The sequence below is a fragment of the Heliangelus exortis genome, chromosome 8 (assembly GCF_036169615.1).
Source record: "Heliangelus exortis chromosome 8, bHelExo1.hap1, whole genome shotgun sequence".
Taxonomy (NCBI): Eukaryota; Metazoa; Chordata; class Aves; order Apodiformes; family Trochilidae; genus Heliangelus; species Heliangelus exortis.
Window position 1 is genome coordinate 13,344,199 of NC_092429.1, and position 20,808 is coordinate 13,365,006.

The following is a 20,808-nucleotide window of genomic DNA, read 5'->3' on the forward strand; positions in this document are numbered from 1 at the left end:
AGACATTGAAGTATGTTACGTTTATTCTTCAATCTTTTTTTAAAAAAAAAATTATGTAACAGAAACTCTCCTCTGTGGGCCTGTGTGATACTGCCATGTGTCTTATATGGCCCATTCAAGATAAAGATAGATAAAGGAAAAAAGAAAAACAACTTTTTTTTTTTTTTTTATAGTAACTGTAACCTTGATTTGAGGAAATTTCTTTCTAACATACTGTTTTGAGAATTCTGACTTTTACTTAAACTACTGCAGACCAAAGTATTTAAGGATATCTGTTGAACCCCAACTGTTCTACCTCCCCCCACGCTTTTTAGACAGACCCCTCTTAAAGAAGTGACCATTGCCAACCTGAGCCAGAGGGCAGCATTCACCACCTTATTGTACACCACAACTCCTGATGAATCTCAGCGTCTTTTAACTCCTCCTTCTCTGTTCAATACTAATAAATGCATTTAAAAAATTGTACTGCCTCATACAGCTTATTGCAGGATTGTTAAGTGAATAAATGGCAGTGCCATTAGTGTTCAGCTAAAAGTACATCTGAATTTTAGACCGAACATCTGCTACTTGTCTGCTAGAAACCAGCAGCTTTTGCTTTCAAAAAACATGCTGCAGACCCAGGCCTGCCATAATAGTAATACTTAATATCAAGGACATTAAAGCTCTGTAAAGATGATAGTACCAATATCTCAATGTGATCCATTAGATACAAATACTAAAGAGGTTTCTTCCTTGAGGGTGCAGAGTGATCGAAATTGATACAAGATCAGAGTTCCTGTGTCTTAGCTGTGAGTTGATGTAGTTTATCCTTTACTACTCTGGGTATCAATTCCAAAATAAGTTGAATTCATGTTTAGATTTTGCTACAAAGCTATGATTATCTTTTTCTGTCTTTCAATAATAATAAAATATTTTGTCCCAGCTTAGAATTTAATTCTTGTAGCAAATTTGTTTGAGAATTCCTTGAATACTTAGTTAATAACTCCAGTTTTACATTCCCCTCCACCATAATCCTTATGTAATTATTTCTTCTAATATTTTTTAAAATCAGATCAGAATTCAATGGAAGAATGGAAAATATTTCTTGGCTCTCAGACTATTCTCAGACTACCACTATTTTTAATTCTTATTATTTAAGGCAGAACAACAGATAAGATAAACATTTTAAAAAATAATAAAAATGAGAAATGAAGCATTTGTCTGCTTCATTTGGCAAAAACACAAGTCTGGGGCTTTTATCAAACACCAGGAGTAAGTAGAAGGAAAAGAGAAGAAAGTAGATGGAAAGATTATGAAGGGGATACTGTGCTCTCAGCTAAGCATGTGGAACAATGAGCTTAACCACAAAGCCAAATCCTCAAGTAACTTCACTGAATCCGGTGGAAAGTTGCAAGCTTGCATTAGTTGGGAATCTAACAGTCTCTGTATTGATTTCAAAATAACTTTTCCAGATCTGAACGAAGCTAGCTGAAAATAAGGCTTGATCAGAATTTCACAACTAATGATGATGAGAGGTGTTTCTCTGTTTTGTTTCACAGCAAATGATGAGGGAGCTTTAAATCCCTCTAAAATGATATTGAACCTACTTACAGCTGGCCACCACTTCAAAATTTGAGAGAACATATTTCAGCCAGAGATAGCAAACAATGGGGTCCCACAGAGAGCTGAGAGCCTGATTCTTTTAAAGGAGCACTTCAAGGAAAAACAAAAACAAAACAAAACATGAAAGGAAGCAGTGGTGTGCAAATCAAAATAACACCTTTGTCTTTCCCACTGGATCTCTGCTTGGGGAAGAATAGACCGTAGGGGTAGAATTCAGACGTGTCTTTATTGAGCCTTCGAAGGCAACTATGCTCCCTCTGGATGAGAGAAAATTCAGTTTTAATGGTGCTGGCAGGCTTTCACTGGGTGACTTTAATTTTCAAGATCAAAACAGGCAGGTGGCAACAATGCTTGCTTCAAATAACTAATTGTTAAAAATTACAAATTGATTGGTTTGGGGTTTTCTTTCTTTTTATTAATCTCCTTCCACTGCTACATGAGATTCAGCAGTTTTTCCACTTGCTCTCAGCCACTAAACTGAGCTCCTGGATTAATTCATCTACCTCTTCCTCCCTTCCTCCCTCCCTCCCTCCCTCCCTCCCTGTCTGCAACACCATTCAGCAGTCCTCAAGATTCTCTAACCAAGAAAAATCCTTCACATCCTTCTTGTTGCTAGTTAGGGATAGGTTCATTTCTGGCTGAGATATGATTGGACTTACCATGTTGTGCCTTACCAGTACTTGTAATTTTGTACTTTAAATTTACTAATATCTTGTCCATGTTTGGTTTTGTACTTCCTGCAGGTGACAGCACTCCAGAGACATCTCGTTACCTGAAGCTGAACACAATGACATTTACTGTTGGGTAACAGATCCATAAGGGACTGGAGGTCCTACTGTGGCAGACTTACTTGGCTGCTTCTTCATCATCAAGCTGTGATGAAGGTAGGCCCCTCTAAACTTCACATATGCACTTATCTCCTAGCTGAATTAACTCTATCTTTGGCAATTTTCACCACTTTAATTCAGTATAATGCTGCCTGAGAACTCTCTGAGCCTGTAAGTCTCATGTTGAGATCCCAGCATTGCAGCAAGACATGCTGCCACTCACTCATACATAAGGAGGCAGGATCCAAACTATAATATTCACCAAAGAGCCCCAAGGAAAAATAAAGTCACACTGCCTTGCCAGCCAAGGGGTTTGTGCCAACACCAGGTGGTGGGAAGCATGAGGCAAGTGAGAGGGGTGACTTCTGGCACTGTTTCTGCAGCCATAGTGACAACTGGAAAGAAAAATAATTTAAAATGCTGTTTTTGAGAGAGAGGCCAATAGCACTTGGCGTCTGGTGTCAAGAGGCAGAAAAGGATGTCTTGAGGCTGAAAAGCCTTGTGGGGGTTTCCAATGAACCATTTTCCGTGCTCCCTGTCCTACTTGGATGATTGTACTTTTGCTACTGAGCTCTTATGTCCAGGTTTTGCCAAGTGGTTATCTTCCTGCTTGCATCTGTTTTTTCTGTATTCACCTCTCTTTCTGGCAGGGTGCAACCAAATATCAATGAAGCTATTGGGATTTTTCTGTCTGATTGAGTTAATCTCTCTTGGAGTTTTACCAGTTATCTAGCTTAATTACCTTGTTTCACATAAATTTTTAATAGGAAATACAGAGGAATATGAGCATGAAATTCATCCATATACATTTAAAACAAGCACAGCATATGTTTATCTTCTGTGGTATCTGTACCCAACTCCTCTTTTCTAGTAATAACAATCTCTAAGTCATTGGGCAGGGACAAACTGGGCAGCAAGTGAGTTTAGTGGCAAGTGTAGGCATAACAGATTTTCTGAAGTTGAGTAGCTCCATTTAACCTACAGTCATACTCTCTTTCTTTGAATACTAGTAAGGTTTTGCTGTAACTTCATCTTAAAGACTTCTGTGTTGTCCTGTCTTTATGTAATTGTATTTGGAGAGTCAAAGTATGTTATATAAATTAACTTTGTGCTAGATAGGTAAATGGTGTAGCTGAAAATTAATTACTAGAATTCGTGGAGTGGTTGAAAAATCTATATTCTGTAGAGCCATTGCCTAGTTTAGAAGGTTGAGGCATTGTGATTTGTACCTGTCTCTGGTGCAAATTTATGGAAGAAGAATAATAGCAACACGTTTGATGGCATTCTATAGTTGTAGGCTCAATTTGTGCTGCAAGGTGTTTAAGGCAGTAGAAGACAAGTGTCACTTGAAAATAGAAAAGTGAGGCTAGTTCTTTCCAAGATTTTGTTGTAGGTTATGTGACAAAATCTCATCTTTTTAACTGTGGAGCGTAACCTTATTTGAAACAATTATCTGTCTTCAGGAAAATGTGTCTATTATGTGTTTAAAGAGAGGTTTACTTTGTATTTCATGAAAGCTAGATATGTAAATGGAGTATTTGCTTTTAGATTTTTATGGTCATTTAGGAGATTTTACCTAATTCTTTTAAAAGAAAAAAAGCATCACAGAGATTTTAAGCACATGACTGGGATCCAAAGGACAAAGATAATGGAGACTCCAATAGCATTTATAATAGTTCACTTCTGTAACTAAAATACAGTCTCTATTTAGAAAAAGAAGAATATGTGATTTTGTCTCAGTGATTCTTCAGATTTTCCTTCTATTGATCAGAGTTGAAGAAAAAACCTTTCCATACACCTAGCTCCTTTTTTCAGATTGTGAATCTCAGTACTTTTTCCATGGAAAGGCTGTATACAATTATGTCTCGCTAGTAAAACAAGGTAAAATAATATAGTCCCATTGCATTGCCACAGAGACAATATGTTAACTTACTGTTTTACTTGATCAGCAGGGTGGCTTAGCACAATGAATTCCTGTCTCCTGTCTTTAGCTTATCTTCTGACTTCTGAGAGACACAACAAAGAAAAAAAATACTAATAGCAATAGTCTTTGATTTTATTTTCTGTGAATATTGTAATAAGGGAGTTTCATGATAGAAAGGAAAATTATTGTGTGTACTACCTGAACATCAGTGGCATCAAATCCTGCAATTTGACTATCAAAATGTTGGACTTATGTGATATTAATTGTACAGGATAATAAAATCATGTTAAATATGCAAGCACTTCTAGCCTATATATATAATGGGTGCCATACCTAAAGGTCTGCCTTCCTAGATCAGGCCTAATCTAAGTAGTAAACATAAATGCTATAAATTCCTAAACAACTCCTAGTTTTAATATTTTAATTCTTGAAGTGTGCTATTTTGGACTATACCTGTCAATTACTGCAAACTTTTCCACAAAAGGGACAATGGCTGTTCATCTCATCTACAAAACTTTATCCAAGGAGTAGAATCATCAAAATATTTTTTTATTTTCTTATGAATGTTTTCTCAGCAATAGACAGCTTCTGAACTTCATCTATTGATTTGTCAAGTATGGTTGTCTCCTCTCTTTGAGCAATCAGAAAGCAAACAGGGCATCTCCTGCCCCTTACCTTGCATGAAAACTCTTCCCTGCTACCAGCTAGGGGTTTAGTTTAGTCCATAGTCGTTAATTTTTGAAGACCCTTATTTAAAGCATTTTCAGCACATAACTGATAATAGGGGATTAAGAAAGATGATAGTCTGTTCTCCACACATTCATTCTTCTTCCCTGAGGTGCTGTGAAAGAAATGTGAATATCACAGGTACTAAACGTATTCACCCACCTCTTGCACTGTAGAGGCAGATTTCTGCACAAATGACCACAAAATCCCCTCAGAGCCATGCTCAGGAGGCTGGGAATGCCTATGCTGCATTCACAGCCTAGGGCTCTACCTTTATATTAGATGTTCAAATTAAACACCCTAAATTTTCTGGTAGATATCACAAGATAGGATCATTCAGAGAACTTGCATTGCACGTCTCAGCGGTGTCCCAGCTCCTTCCCCCCCTCCTCCAGGAAGCAGCATGGCTGGGCTGCCTCTGGGAAGGGCTTTAAAGATCAACCTCACCGCAGTTCTTTGCGGGGGGATCTTGAGCTCTGCTGAGGCCACTGAGAAGCTCTATTCCTGAGCCTGTAATAGATGCAAATTGTGCAGATGAAGGAGAGGAAACTCCAACAGCCGTTGAATGCAATCTGTGAACACTACTGTTTCATTTATAGTGATGCTACCTAGGCATTTGCACTTAAAAAGGAACAATAAAGAGGTGTCAGAACAATCGCAAGGCTGCAGAATTTAAACAGCAGCAAAGACGTTTTGAGCCATGTGAAATTTTGCCGGCGAAAGATTTGCTTTTTCCGTTACTTTTTGTTTTTAACTGAAGGCTGTTCTAGTTCTGCTTGTTTTATGACACCTAATGATTCATTTGCCTTGAAAGAATCAAGATGCAAAGAGGAAGGGAAACAAATTAAGTCAAAACTGCAATGACTGGCGAAAACTGCACAAAGTATGTCATTTCTCTGTTTAGTTTTTTTCAAGTAGCTTTGCTGTGAAACTAGATGGTTGATAAATTAACTTGCAGCCAACATCTCGCCGATAGCAGTAGAGTTACTGTACCGTTTAGGTGTTCCTCTTGCTTTCAGGACAAAGGGACGATCCTCTGTGTAGCTATGCATGGAACATGTCAAGGATCTAAACTGCAGTTGCCGTGAAGTCCCTCGATCTGGAGAAAGGATTTAGGATAGGTGGGAAACTGCACACTAAAACAAATCGAGAAAAAATATCTAGTGACTGTCAACCAACAGACTGTTACTGATTAACAAAGCATAATGGGCTTGCATTTAGTGTCCTGTTAAAAGCACAATAAGCTGTGATTGTGAGCATGATTATCTGTGAGTGTTGCTACTTACCAGCTGCAAATGTGAACGCTATGTGTGACTAGAAAAAAAAAGGAAATAGAAGCATTTGTTGTTGTACCACAATAGGTGTGTTCAAAGTGCCCTAATCCTATACAAATGGCCTTTGAAAAGGAATATGGGGTCCAAAGAGGAATATATTCGATTTGTAAAAAAAAAAAAAAAAAAGCTCAAGTAAAGTTACATAAATGTTAGGACAGGATTGGCTTCTTTGTAGCTAGAACGGAATAAAATGCATTATAGGACCTGTTGTCATTCTGAATCCTTTACGCTTCCTATGGTATATTATTATCTGTTAATATCATTCCTTTGTAGTGTTCAGAGGCCCTGGTTGAGGCTCAGTCATAGTAATTTAGATTTATCCCAGATTTTTTTGCAGAGACAAGATAGGCAATTAGCAGGTAAATTGCCTAAGGCCTTGTCATACCTCAATGTTAGTTTGTTTGGGTTTTTTGCTTTCCTCAGTAAAATGAGTGATCTGCAAAATGAAGGAGCTGTTCTCATCTTTCAGAAAAGTTATAGCATAACTAATGATAGTAAAATGCTCTAAGAGCCCTCTAATTGATATATTAGAAGTTCAAAGTCATGATGTTTTTCATATAATATGGATTTGAACTGTGTGAGTCTTTTGAATCGGTAGCTTTTAGTGAGGAATGTATTTCCCAGGGAAAAGGCAGGGGTGTGGGGAGGGGAGGGGGTGGGCAGGCACAGCCAGAGTGTTTATTTTAATAGTTCTGTCTCTATGTGTGTCTGTATGTGTGAGTGAACAAGAGATCAGCAGGGCAAAATGTACCATAAATGCTGTAAAGTCTCATACAATTGTGTCAAGCAGTAAACCCAAATGAACTTGCAAAGTCATGCACTAGTTCAATTTTGGAAAGGAAAAACCTGGCTTTGAAGCCAACTAAATCAATCCCTAGTTCAAATTAAATTTAGAGTATCCTGTGAAGCTCCAATACAAAACTCCAATAACAATCAGCACTTAAGGTGCAGGCAAATAACATTTCATTTAAAAGAAATTGAATGAGGATTACTGACAGAGAAAGTTTTTTATGATGTTTTGTCATTAAAGTCAAATTATAGCCTTATTGTCTTAATCCCATATGTCTCCATCATCTCTCAGTCCTGCTGTCTATCTTTAATGCACAAAAAGCCCTGTACATGGTTGGACTTGTGTCTTCATCTCATTAAAACCTTGCCATACAAATGTATCATAAATGTTGCCTGAAGACTTCTGTCTCATGCAAAATTTAGCTTAAACTCTACTGGCATCAAATAATTTGTTATGCACAAACCTTCTGTTTGGTTTGCTGACATTCCTTCTTAGCTGGCTCTCACGGTGATTCATTATCTTGTGATATAGATTTCCAAGTATCATCTTTGTATTGATTTTTATATCTTTAATAACCCTTCTACAGAAGATGGCTCCACTTGGTGTCATTGATCGCATCAAAAATTCAAGGCTTACAGAAATACTAGAGGGCTAATTGGTAGCAGAACATTTCAGACTTAATCTTAATGCAGTCTTAATCTTCTGAACTAACCTTACTTGAAGATTTCCTTATTGAGGCTAAAGGGAAACTAGTGAATAACTAGAAATTACCTGGTGAGAGAAGGAAGACCGCGAAGACTGTAAATGTGGAAAATGGAGATAATAAAGATTAGGTCTGAAAAACAACCTTCTTTTGTCTCTTCCCTACCTAAGTATCTTCCTTAGAGAAGAGGCAGTGGATAATTCTCCTATTAGCTGTGTGGAAAAGTGCGTGCTCATTGTGTGCATACATACAGGGCAGTGGGCCAAGTGGGACTGAGTTTCCATCTTCATTTAAAGAAGTGTGTTAGGTCTGAAAAGTTCAAAAACATGCTGTAGGTTACATTTTTCAACAAAGGAGAAGAGGTTGGTAATTTTCATCTTTAGTTTCTTATGTAAAAATTAAGGGTTCTCTTTGTAAGCTTAAGGCCTGAGACAATCAAATCATGTCTAGGTCTGGATTTAAAGTACTTGAAAATGTGGGTCAGAACAGAAATCTGGGAGTCCTTCAGTCTGTTTAATTTGCTCTAATGTGTTGTTTAAAGCTTTTCTCTCTTGTTAGGTTTTTCAGCAACATGTTCTGTCAATGACAAGGAGGTGATATACATGTCCATATTTTTTCTTGACTGCATTTGTGACAGCTTTTCACTATGTTATATTTCCAAGATTTTTGCACTGCCAAGTTATATTGTAAAACTTCAATGCAACTGAAAATAAACCACAGTGAGATACAAGGGATGTTTGGGTTTTTTTTAGAAAATCCAGTGATAGACGATGAACGTGTAGAGACAGCAACATGCTAAAACTAGGAAAAATAATTTCTCAGAAAATCTGCCCTTGTAAGTTGTTAAAAAGCTGTGAAAAAAAGTCTTTCCCAACAGCCGCATGGTCTGTATATTAAACATAGCAAGGCAGATTGGCCAGCTAGTACTATGAGTATCAATCAGGACTACTAAAGCATTTCTTGCCAGTAAAAAGCATTGAGACAACACCAAGTCTGCTAGTTTAGCCAGGCATGACATACTATCTGTGTAAGGGGACCTGCCTGGTGTGCTTCCTAAAAGAAGAGAAGAATGGTTAGAAACGTGGGATCTCCCATAACAATGTAAGCCACATTATATGTCTGGGAACTTTGTGAGAATGAAAATGAAATATATTCATAGAAAAGACTGGAATAATCTTAGTCCCTTTTTGAAAAATTTCTGGGGAGATCTCTGTCCACAAAAGGCTTTCGTGGTAAACAGACCTCTTTATGAACTAGACTATCACATCTGTCTTCTTAGCTCTACTTTCTTTGTGAACAACTTAAATTTGAAGCTGGCTGTAAGAAACTCACAATATTCTCTCAAAGAGCAATTGAAAACACATGACACACTTAATGCATCCATACACCCCTCATGCCTTTATTAAGTTTCTGTGTTCACTCTCAGACTGACAGGAGGTTGTCCACATCAATGAAATCTATCCAAACAGGAATCTAGCTGCTCCTTTAATTTCAGACATTTACTGTGTTCTTCACTATTACCTGACTTAGGAATATATTCATGGAGTAAACAAATCAGTATGGGAAATGCTGTCACCTTAATGCCAGGGAGAGGGCCAGAAGATACAAGGTCAGTTGTATCAGTACACTGTTTATTCACGGTGGTGAATAGTGACTCTCAAAATTTTTGTCCAGCTCTGCAGAACAATTCATATGAATAATTATATATTAATATATTCCTTACCCATCAACATGGCTGAGGGGTTTATGGTTTGGCCCAAGGTCAACAGGTAGGCTATTTGATGAGGAAGAGAGATACAGCTGAAATGTTGTCTAAATCTACTAATTTCCAGCCTAGTATTTTTCCTTTCTCTTTGTTTAGAATTGGCTTCCATTTAAAAAAATATTTCATTAGAAAATTGTGTATATTAAGTGACACTTATTATGGACATTATATATAAGATGTTCACACTATCTACCAATAAACATATCTGGAAGATGCAACATATTGACAAAGACTAGATGGCTAAATACTTCTACCTGAATTCAATTATAAACACAGGGGAACCCTCTCCTCTCTGCTCCCCTGCAGCACGTTATACAAAAGGCTCCTAAAGATGAACCAGAGCAAACGCGATCCAGATGTCTATTGAATCTCTGCCTTTCTGTCCTCTTAAGACTTTTTTCATCATTACTTTTTTCTAACTATACTGTTAATTTTTCAAGGATGGAAAGTAAGCAAAAAAAGTTACCGTTTCCAGAAAAAAAAAAAAAAAAAGCAAACACTGAACAGCAAAAGCTTAAGAGATCACTTGTTTACTTTCATTTCTATGAAAAATGTTTTCATTCCATTCATTGTTCTGTTTTCTGAAAACGTCGGGTTTGGGAAGAAAAGACCCATGAACTCATGCTTTCAGTTACATGCTATGAGAAAAAAGAAGAATTTCAAAGTATAACTTGCACCTTTTTGGAAATACAATTTTTCAAATCTCTCCCTCACTTTGTCCACCTGTCAGTGTTCATAGTTCATGACATGAAGCTGTGAGGCCTGGTTGTGCTGCAGGACATAAAAGTAATTCCATTGATTTCAATGGGTATTACATGCATCCTGCAGTGGGAGAGTAGGGCCCTCAGGTTTCACTGAATAGCAAATAGTCATGTAAAATCCACGGATCCTATTCTTTCACTGCAGGATATGTTGAAGTCAATGGGAGTTACTTGCTTGATGCTGTGATGGGAAAAACTTATCCTTATAAGATAAAGCTGTCCATTCATTGCCATGGTTTGATTTATTTTTTTTTTTAACAAAGATTTGTAAACAAATCTCAAGCAAATCTCACCTTGTCTATAGAAAATGTATCAGCCTCTGACCTTTTTTATTACAGTTTATAATTTTAAAATTTAGAAAACTGAATGTATGAAATCACCATGGTTTTAATATAGGTGCAGAACAACTCTTTGTGAGAGATCGGAATGTGGTTATTCCCCAGAAATGCCATCCGCTCACACCAGGTATCCCAACACAAATTTCCAGTGCTGATGCTACTGATCTAAAGTGATCTAAATAAGAACTTGGCAAATCACTTCTGAATTTGGAATCTGCATTGTGTGACTCAGTTCTCATCAAATCGAAGTTTGTACCTTAAGCAGAGTTCAAATATTTCCTTTGTTAGGATGTTATAAGATTAGCAGAATGAAAGGGTTTCTTCCCCTCCCTCTGCCCTCTCCCACTCCTCCACCCCCAAAGTGTTCTCCTTGCTAGTTTGAAAGCAGCAGAGAACTTAAGAAATCTGGGCAGTCTATCAGTTTGCTATGGTTCATTTTAGCTAATCCAGACATCCAGCACAGCAGGGGGAAAACTGCTGTATCTAGTGAAACAAGAGCATGAATAATTAAAACTCTGTTATTAATGAACTTCCAGTCGTTATGTAAATGAAACTGATTTCAAGTCTAATTTGTCAGCCTGAATTCTTTTTCTGTTCTCCTTTTGTCTAGGACAAGAACTCATCATAATGGACTTGATAATAAAACGCTGGCAGACATGCTGTGTGCAGTGCCCATCTGAGTTAGGGCTTTTAGCATGGTTAATTGATACAGTTACTGCAGGATAAGTCTATAAGGCAGTTTGTATGGCTTTACATTTTACAAGCTTGCTTTTTTTTTTTTTTTTCTTTTTATCTTTTTCCCTTTTGACAGTTCTAGCTATTCTTTGCAGATTCTTCATTACGGGTTACCTTTACATGAGGGGTGGCTTGTAATTACTGGCTGGTAAATACTTTCTTTCCCATTTCATGTGTTGTTCAGAGACAGCAGAGTTCAGAAAGGTCTGTGGGAAGGGAAATCTGTAGTTATCAAACAATGCCTAACAGTCACCAGGAGAAAAAGCCTGTCAAAGCACAAGGCACTGGGTCCTTACCCCATTGTCTTCCATACAGTGTCACTCATCATCCTATCCACTACATTTACTTTGATATGAAATAACCAGTACTGAAGAAACAACCAGTATTGTAGAAAGGCACTCCCCTGGGGAAGGGGAGACTTGGATCCTAAGAAAAGCAGGAAATTTAATTTTTTTACACCCACTAGATACATGTAGGTTCCTTTGAAATAGTTCATACCTTACATGAATCAATCCGGTGGTAGGCAGAAGAATACACTGAGAAGTTTATGGGGCTGAAGGACTTCTAAAAAAATAATGAAAATTAAATTTTTTAGAAGTCCTTTTTCTGTGTGTCCTTTGATTCTTATCAGTTAATTTTTTTGTTTATTTTTCTTTTGTCAATATATTCAGTATACTTTGGCCTATTAGTGAGATTTATAATGTTGTCAGGACCAAGTGTTTAATAGGAAAAAGATGCCAATGAAGGTTCAGGAAGTAAGGAGAGACAGGAGCATGAGCATATAGTTCCATATGTATTTTGTGCTAAGAAAGGAAGAGGTTAACAAAAGATAGAATATTAAGGAGAAGAAAAAAACCCAAAAAACTCACAAAAACTCAAAACAAATCCGACAGTATAAGAAACAAAGTCTGCACTCCCCTTACACCAGCCTAGGTCTGTTATCAAGGGGTGACTGGAAACTGGCCATTTCTCCCGCAACAAAACTGTGAAGTAAGAACTGTTTATATTGCCCTGTGTCAGAAACAACCCATCTCTTTGTCTGTTGCTCTCTGGGCCTTTTTTCTTTCCTTTATATATTAAGCTTCTTCTTTTTGTACCAGTTTTTAAAATCAGCTTGCTTTCTTTACGAAGGACAAAAAGCAGTGAAGGATGACAGGTTCTACTCATAGGAAACTGAATAAGGGTGAAAAATTTCTGTAAAGAAGTGGGAAAGATAGTATCTTAAAGGTTTCTGCTATAGTTTTTCTTTTTTTTCCCTCCACTACAGGTTTTTTCTCTTTACCATCTTTCTGCAGAGGTCTAACTAATTGCATACAGCATAATGCTCAGAATTACCTTTTGAGGAATATCTAGAGCCAGACTGTCCTATTGGCCCTCTTTGGCCCGGTGACAAGTCAGAGGTCTCAACATTGAAGTGGGAGACCTGAGGCAAAATGTGGAGCTCTGGGAGCTGGAAAGAATTAAAGCTGGGGGAAATGAGAAGTAGGCAGTAGGCGTGAGTATGGAGATTGCATTTCCTTCAAATGGTAATGCTGGGACAACAGCACGAGCAGAAACCTGGGTAGTTATGAGTCTATGGGTAAGGATAATAGGGAGGCAGAACTGAGGCCTATAGGAGAGTAGCAGTAAGCAGACACAGAAGGCAAGGGAAGCTGGCCAAGCAGAGCCTGCAGCAGGAGTATTTTTGCATTGGTTGAAGACTGACAGCAGATTTTATAACAGTCAGAACCTGAGTGTTTTCCCTTATTCAGTTTCCTTGAAGATTCCCTTGAAGGTGGAGATTTTTTGCAACTGTTATGTGTTTGGTATTAGCAGGATTCTAAAGAAACTGTTAACTGGAATTATTTTTAAATAAAGTTTTTGCCCTGAAATCATGTTCATATATCTTATCAGTGCTAACCTACGAAGAGGCTTGATATAAGCTGATACATGAAGGGGATAGAAAGGTCTCTCCAGGCTTTTGGGGCACGTCTGAGTTCTCAGGGCAACTTGCTGTGTTCAGCCTCCAAGCAAAGGGGAATGCCTGTCTGCCATAACTTTGTGACTGGGAGGGTTTCCAAATGTGCCTTCAACCTACTGTGTCACATAATAGATTGTGGTTATGTAACTTAATGTTCAAGGTTCCTTATCTAACCCTGTCTTGCCTGGAAGAGGCACAAATATACCAAGAAAGAAAGGGTTGCCATTTGCTGGGTGGGACAAACACCAGTCTCAGCCTTTCCTTTGGGTAGCTGTTGGGGACATTTCAGTTGTCATGCTTTCTTTCCTATGCAAATCATAAAAGGTAGTCAGGGAATATTGTGCTATTTCTGTCAAAGGAGAAAAGTTTTAGAAGCAACTCCTTTCTGTCACACCTTGAGCCGGGAACTACATGGTGCTTTGAGAATTCTGTCAAAGATTCTTGGTGTATGCAGGGATGTGTAAGAATTGCTATGGGAATATTACTGGTTGAGAATATCTATTAGATGTATGTTTGGAGGATGTCTTTTAATATCTGGTAGCCTGAGTTTCTTATCTTTACAATAATAAGAACTAAAAAAAAAATTAGATACTTACTGAAGGCTTGAGATGTTCTGGCAACATAACCACTGTGTAAATCTGATTTAGTTGTAAGGCGAGAGCTGAAAAGAAGGAAAAAGAGAAGGGAGGGAAAGAGGTTCTATGTTTCAAGGAAACAAGTTTTGTAGAACAAAGCAGGTGCTTATAGAAAGCTTCATTTTAATTCAGCACAGCTAATATCCCAGTTTATGTTGTTTGGAGTAATAACAGTGTAACACAGAGCTGTAGCAAAAATTTGCAGGTTTCCTTTAGGTCAGTAACAGTTGTTAAAAACATGCCAGCCTAGTTTTTTATTATTCTACTCTGTCTACATCCAGAAACTGGAGGGGAAGTGAAGGGGAGAGGGTTAACAATCTTTACAGTTTAGAAGGCTTTTCTTTTTGTCACATTTAAACTAAATATACACAGGTGGCTAGATGGCACTGTGGATTAATGTACTTCTGAATTAATGTGCCTAGAGTGGCTTATATCACAAGAGAGCATATCTGAAGTGCAAGCTTCCCCCCTGATTCACCATGTGTGCAGTCATTTGAGTTGCATTATTATTTTTATTAAAATCACTAATCCAAAAGAATGGGCACTGTAATCATGCGAGAGTTATATTGATGAACCAGTGTTTTGGAGCTGTATGCTGCTTTGCAGACACTGTGATGAATTTTGCTGTTTATTTTACCCGCAAGCAAGAGAAAGTAACCTAAACTGCAAAAAACTGTTTATAAAATTTAAAAGAAAAAAAATGCTTTTCAGGTGTTGGACTTTGAGTAAAAAAACAAAAAACAAAAAACAAAAAAAAAAAAAAAACCCAAAAAAACCCCCAGAAATAAAAAGTACTTCTCTAGCACTACAGACACTGGCTGTGTTCTAAGGCTGGAAGCTGTGGGTTCCTGTTGAAGCAAAAAGCATTCAGAATCACAGGCTGTAACCTTACTGAAATCTAACCACTCCAAGTAGGCAAGGCAAACATTGCCCAAAGCTATATTCAAATTATACCTCTCTGCAAACAGTTTTTAATGTAAATATTACAATTTTTTTCAGGGGAGGTCCTTCCACTGCAATGAAGGGTAAACATAGATTCAACAGGAACTTTGGTAGAAGTTCTTGACTGCAGTAATGTCTATCTAAAGGCAGATGAACCTTACTTATCTGGGAGGTTTCACCAACTTGAAATATTTTGCTTCTCTAAGAAATAGGAAGTAGAATTTATATAACCAATAAAAATCAATTATTGCACATTCTTAGCCTCCACTAGTCAACTCCAGAGGTAATAATCACTATTGGGATTTCTAAAAGGTAATTACTGTATATTGCTTAATTATAGTTTATTAAGATCAAACATACTTAAGTATTTAGTTGATGTAACAGGAAAGCAGAGTCTGTGTTTATAGTTTTAAATGCAAACAGTGCAATCTGCACTGAGACTTAAATGTTTCTTAGGATACGGGTTTAGATGTCAAGACTATGGAATTAGCCACTTTCCCTTTTGTTATATAAAATATAGCACTGTCCTGTGACCTAAGGCAACAGTGGTTTGTGATGCATGGTGTGTGCTCACTCTCACTACTTCTTTCTACTGAAGTTAAAGCTTTAACATAGGGGAACTGGTCAGGTACAAAGTGTTAACTGCAAGATATTCTTGCATGTGTATTACTAGTTAAAATTGTGTATAATTAGTTAAAAAAACGATGTTGTAAAGAACTATGTGCTTGTAAAAAGCAAATTGACTAAAAAGAGAAATACCTGACATCTGACTAGATCTATTGTCCTTAAATTGAAAATGAAAGCTACTGCTTCTACTAAAGACCCTTGCAGCCAAGAGATTTCACAGCAGTTCAGTTAAAGCCTAGTTAATGAATATAAGTTACTTTGGTGGATTTTAGCTGACTTTGAAACTAAAGTCTGAGACTGCTGGATGCTGCTAGCAGAGCTAGACTATAGCAAAATGGACTTAATAAACTCCATTGTGCAGTTAGATCCCTAGTGAGATTTGCCTTCCATCCATGACCAATTGGTATTATTTTTTTGGTGACTGGTACTTTTGTCTGTGAGACTGGGATTTCTGGGAGTGATTAGCACTTTTCAGCAGTGATTGACAGGTTGTAGCAGCAATGAGACAATGGGAGGAATCATTAGGAATTCAAATGCAGATTTTTGTTTGCATGCTTTAGGACTGATTTGAGTGGAACTGAAATCCAGATATGAGGGCAGAAATCAGCTATTATTTCACCCATTTTTATGAAATAAAAAAAGGAAAAATGAAAATGTGCTGAAAGAAAAAGTGGAAAAGAGAAGAGGATAGACAATAAGATCACATTATTGTTGAACAGGATTCTCCTACTACATAAGTTTTGCTGGGGTATGGTTTTGGCTTGGGTTTTGTTTTTTTTTTCCTAGGGAAACCTCTGAATATTTTGTACAGTTTTGAATACATGTCAAGTAACAATGCTGCTTTAAAACTTTCAGAGTTTGTAGTTGGAATATTTTTTGCTCATAGTGAAGAAAAATCACAAGACAGTAAAAACCAGTATCTCCTTGCAGAGGAATTGCAGGTAGTAGTGCTGTGCTGAGAGTTGATAAAACTGTCTCTCTTGCATCTAAACAAAAGGCCGTAGGGAAATAATTACAGTGAGTGATTCCAAGCATTGACCAGCAATTGAGAGCTGGCCACAAATAATTAGGAAATAATGTCATATCAGTGGTGAAAATTATGCAAATGTAGTGGCTGTATCTGTAGATATGCATTCTGAGTGTTTTATAAGTGATATTTTTATTCCGATTATAAATTTAATATACTGCACATGACAATTTAATCTTGTTTGGTATCAAAGCTACCAAGATAATACAGAATTATACAGCCCTAATCAAAGAGGGGAAAATCAGATGAACATCATTATTTTGGAGAGCTGGTTTAATGGGAGTTGACATTTTCAAAAGATCATGGATTCTATTTTTTTTCTTTAGACGACAATTAATCTGAACCAGGTTTGTGAAGCAATAGCTTAACAGAACAAAACTGACTGGAATTATAAGATGTGAAGTATACTTTCATATCTTTAAGGTATTAAATATTTAAAATATTATTTCATATAGCCTGTACTGTTTGTATAAAAGGATCACAGCTCTGATTTTTATTTCTAACAGGTGTGCAGTCTATTCTATTCTATGTCTATTCTATTTCTAACAAGGACTGTCTATTTTTTGGATTGTGACTGATTTCTGAAGCTTTTGTCATTTTTTCTGTCTCTGTTGATATCAACAAAGGTCTGTAATGTTTATATTTTAGATATTAATACATTGAGATTAGGTTAAAAAACCCATTATAGCAGCTTGCATAAATTGCACAGAAATGTGTAAGGATTTCAAAGAATAAAATGTAGTGCAAAAGAAGGGATTTCATGAATGCTTCAGCTCTATCTAGTTTGGTTTTTTTGGACTTGTTAGCATATGGGCTGAAAGATGTTTCAGAATTACTCAGTGATGAAATTTAGTCCTGATGATATTTTATCCCACAAACTACATGATATTCACAAGCTGATCATTTTACTACATACAGTTTAGAGAATGCCCAGTACTAGTAAGAAACAGATACTTGTCACAAAGTCAATTCCCGGGTGTTGATGCAGTATAATTTCAAAAACTTCTAGAAAGTGCCAGGTAAGATATTCTGATCATCCAAATGTATTTGGCTCTAGCACAGGACACACAAACAGGGGAATTGTTGCTGCAGTTTTGTGCAAATGCATTAGCATGGGAATGGTTTCAACTCATCTCTCTACCTTCAGATTTTCCTTTTTATTAATTGGATTTTGTTACCCAGAATAAACAGAACCTTTTAATTTGTTCCTAATATTCAGCATGTATTTGTCTCCCACTGAAGCTGGTCCCATGCATAAAGGCTTTGCTGATTCAGGACCTGTAGGGGTGTGGACACTTGCTCAGTACGGATCATAATAGTTAGGATTAATAGATAAGGTGGAAGAAAGAGGGAAATGTGGAGAGAAAAGCAAGAGAGGGATATGTGGAAATGCTGCAGTTACTTTTCTGTGTCCTGCTAGTCCAGCTTGGAGCACCAGCTGATGCTGTATGATGCAGTAGTTCCTGCTGTTCCTAGAAGTAAAACCACCCTGTCTGTACTTGCCTGTCAGCACTGCTAAATATTCTGCTTTTGGTCCTTTTAGAACAAGATACTTAAAAAAGCCAGCACTTTAATGTTATTTAAAAAGAACAAAAAAAGCACCTAACTCACCTCCCAAGGATAGCATCCCCTTGCCACCCTATTTTAAAGTCAAGAACAATTCTAAATTCAGACCTATTCTAAGAAGATCCTAAGATTTTATTTTATTTTTTTTTATTATTTTTTTATGTCAGTGCATTTCCAAGAAACAGCTATTTGCTTATTTTCACTTAGCATTGGAAGATATTTTTTTTTTGCCTTATGGGAATTAGTTATAAAAGAAATCTTTCCTTTTTTTAAAAAAAAAAATTAATCGCTGTTTCTGCAGTGGTCTAGACATTCTAAGAAAACTAACTAGGGAAAAAATATATCTGCATTTAAAAAAAAAAAAAAAAAAGAAGAAGAAAAAAAAAAGGTAATTTCAAAATAACTCAAAGATAAAGTAGACATATGGTACAAGATAAAACATGTAACCTAACCATATAGATGTTTGGATTCACACTGCCTTTTTCTGGCTCTGACAGTGCTCTGTATGGGGAGATAAGGGCATACTTATAAGGCTATGATTCAGTAGAGGCTATTTCGACAAGTTCCACTCAGAGATTCTGTTCATCAACCTCTAATTAGCACTTCATCGCTTTCAGCTTTGTGTCACCCAGCTGGCTAGAGGAAGATGACACCTCTAACTTGAACTGGGCTTTTTTCCATTTTCTTGGAGCTCATCAAGACATGTGGTGCTTTCTTAAAGTGCAGCTGGTGCTGGCACTTCCATTGTAAATTTAAATTGCTATGTTTGGAAAAAGGTGATAAGAACAGTTTGTTTCATGTCCCTGGTGTTTCGCCTGAGGCAATTCCCAGCAAATATATTCAGGTCTCCTTCTGGTTTGATCTGCTACACTTTTTTTGTATTATTATTATTATTAATAACAACGTCAGAAAATATCCACCTAAAAGAATACCCTGCATAGTGTATAAATATTTTCCCACAGTCACTGAAGTTTAAAAGAAAACAAAAAACACTTTAAGCTTCAATTTAGATGAATAGCAAAAATATGAGCTTTGTGTATGTTTGGAGGAGTCAGTTTTTTGCAATGTTTTAAAAATTCTTTTATTAACATTTAAAGGTTTTGTCATTCCACTCTATTACAGATAATGTGTACGAGTAGTATATTACATGATTTTTTCCTGCTTGTCCAATTGTTTTATTAATTATGAAATAATGCTAATGAAGAATATGTATTTATATTTTGGGCACGTATGTCTAGAAAGTCAGCTTCCAACATTTTGAGCTTTGTCCATTATACTCAGTTCTTGCCTGCTTATGTGTGTGCATTCAAACTTAAGTTCTGAAGAGCTGCTTAACTGATACATTTTCTACTTTTTAAAGTCTGTGCCAAAATGAATACAATGTTAAGAAAATGGATTAAGAATTTGCATGTCAAATTTTCCTATTTTCAAAATTCCCACATTACTATGCAAAGCTGTCTTCTGATTGCCCTGTATTCACAACTCAGTTATCGAATCAACCAAATGAGAGGGATTCCATCTCAAGAGAGCAGCTATTGTATATTTGCTTAGGGAAACATGGATTCTTTTCAAACTCACAAAGATAATGTTTCTTTTTGCTATAGAGTAGGAATAAAAAATCATGGTTGCTAGTCTTTCTTCCTTTCTTTTAATATTTTTATTAATCCCTATCAGGCACAACCTTTAGCAATTAAGCCCATATTAAAAAGAAATCTATGAAATTTTTACTGGACTTTTCTGATTTGCTGTTGTGTGCTTAAATGTTGTTTAAGATCTAGGTCGTAAGTATTGCTGCACCACAATAAATGGCATTAAAAGTCTAATAACCTTCTATAATGACCATATGGAGTGAGCACAGAATTGTGCCTCCATCCAGGGAGGCAGAAATGAATGCATGCATGAGAAAAATTTTGCTAGATCCAACTTTTAAAAAACAGTCAACACATTGGCTGAGATCTAATTAATTTTACATTCTGACTAATGGTTCTGGAGTAAATTGCCATATTTTCATTGCTAGATAAATTAAACTCTTTGATTTCTGTATATATGGAGAAATGCAACATGTAGATAATGGTACAATTCTGTATTTATGATATTCCATTTTTCTATAAATATAGATGTTCAGTGATTATCAATAGAGCTTCTCATTAAAATTCAGACTTGGATACAAATGGTGCCATTTTGTATTAATATTTGAAAACCTAAAAATATCTCTCATGCTCTCTGAAAATCTGTATTTTAGCATTTACATGCAGCAGTTTATTGCAGCAGGAAATATTTCAAACAGAAGAAACAAATTGTCCTGTCAAAGTACTCTAATGATTCAGAAGACCATTTTTCCCCAGCAAATCAAATATTAGGAAAGAAGTTTAATCAAAGATCTAAGCTGCATTCCCATTGAAGGTGGGAAATAACTGATTATTTTGCTGAGTTTTTGAGAATCAGCCTTGTTAGGAAGAAGATCAACCTCAATTGCAGTCTTGCAAAATTGATGTCCTCTTTACTGCATCCCTTATACAAATGGTTTTACGATGTGAAAGGCTTCC

At 36.6% G+C, this 20,808-nt stretch overlaps 1 protein-coding gene across 3 annotated transcripts in view; it reads left to right on the forward strand.

Moving 5' to 3' along the window:
- ADGRL2 (adhesion G protein-coupled receptor L2) overlaps nt 1-20,808 on the forward strand; it is a 388,507-nt gene that overhangs the window by 72,899 nt on the left and 294,800 nt on the right. For 2 of the 3 annotated variants that reach the window (XM_071750509.1, XM_071750507.1), the window contains exon 2: nt 2,346-2,486. The gene's annotated coding sequence lies outside the window, so the exon portion shown is untranslated. Of the gene's footprint in view, nt 1-2,345; nt 2,487-17,094; nt 17,120-20,808 lie in introns of those variants that run through there. The other variant, XM_071750508.1, reaches the window with a different exon arrangement.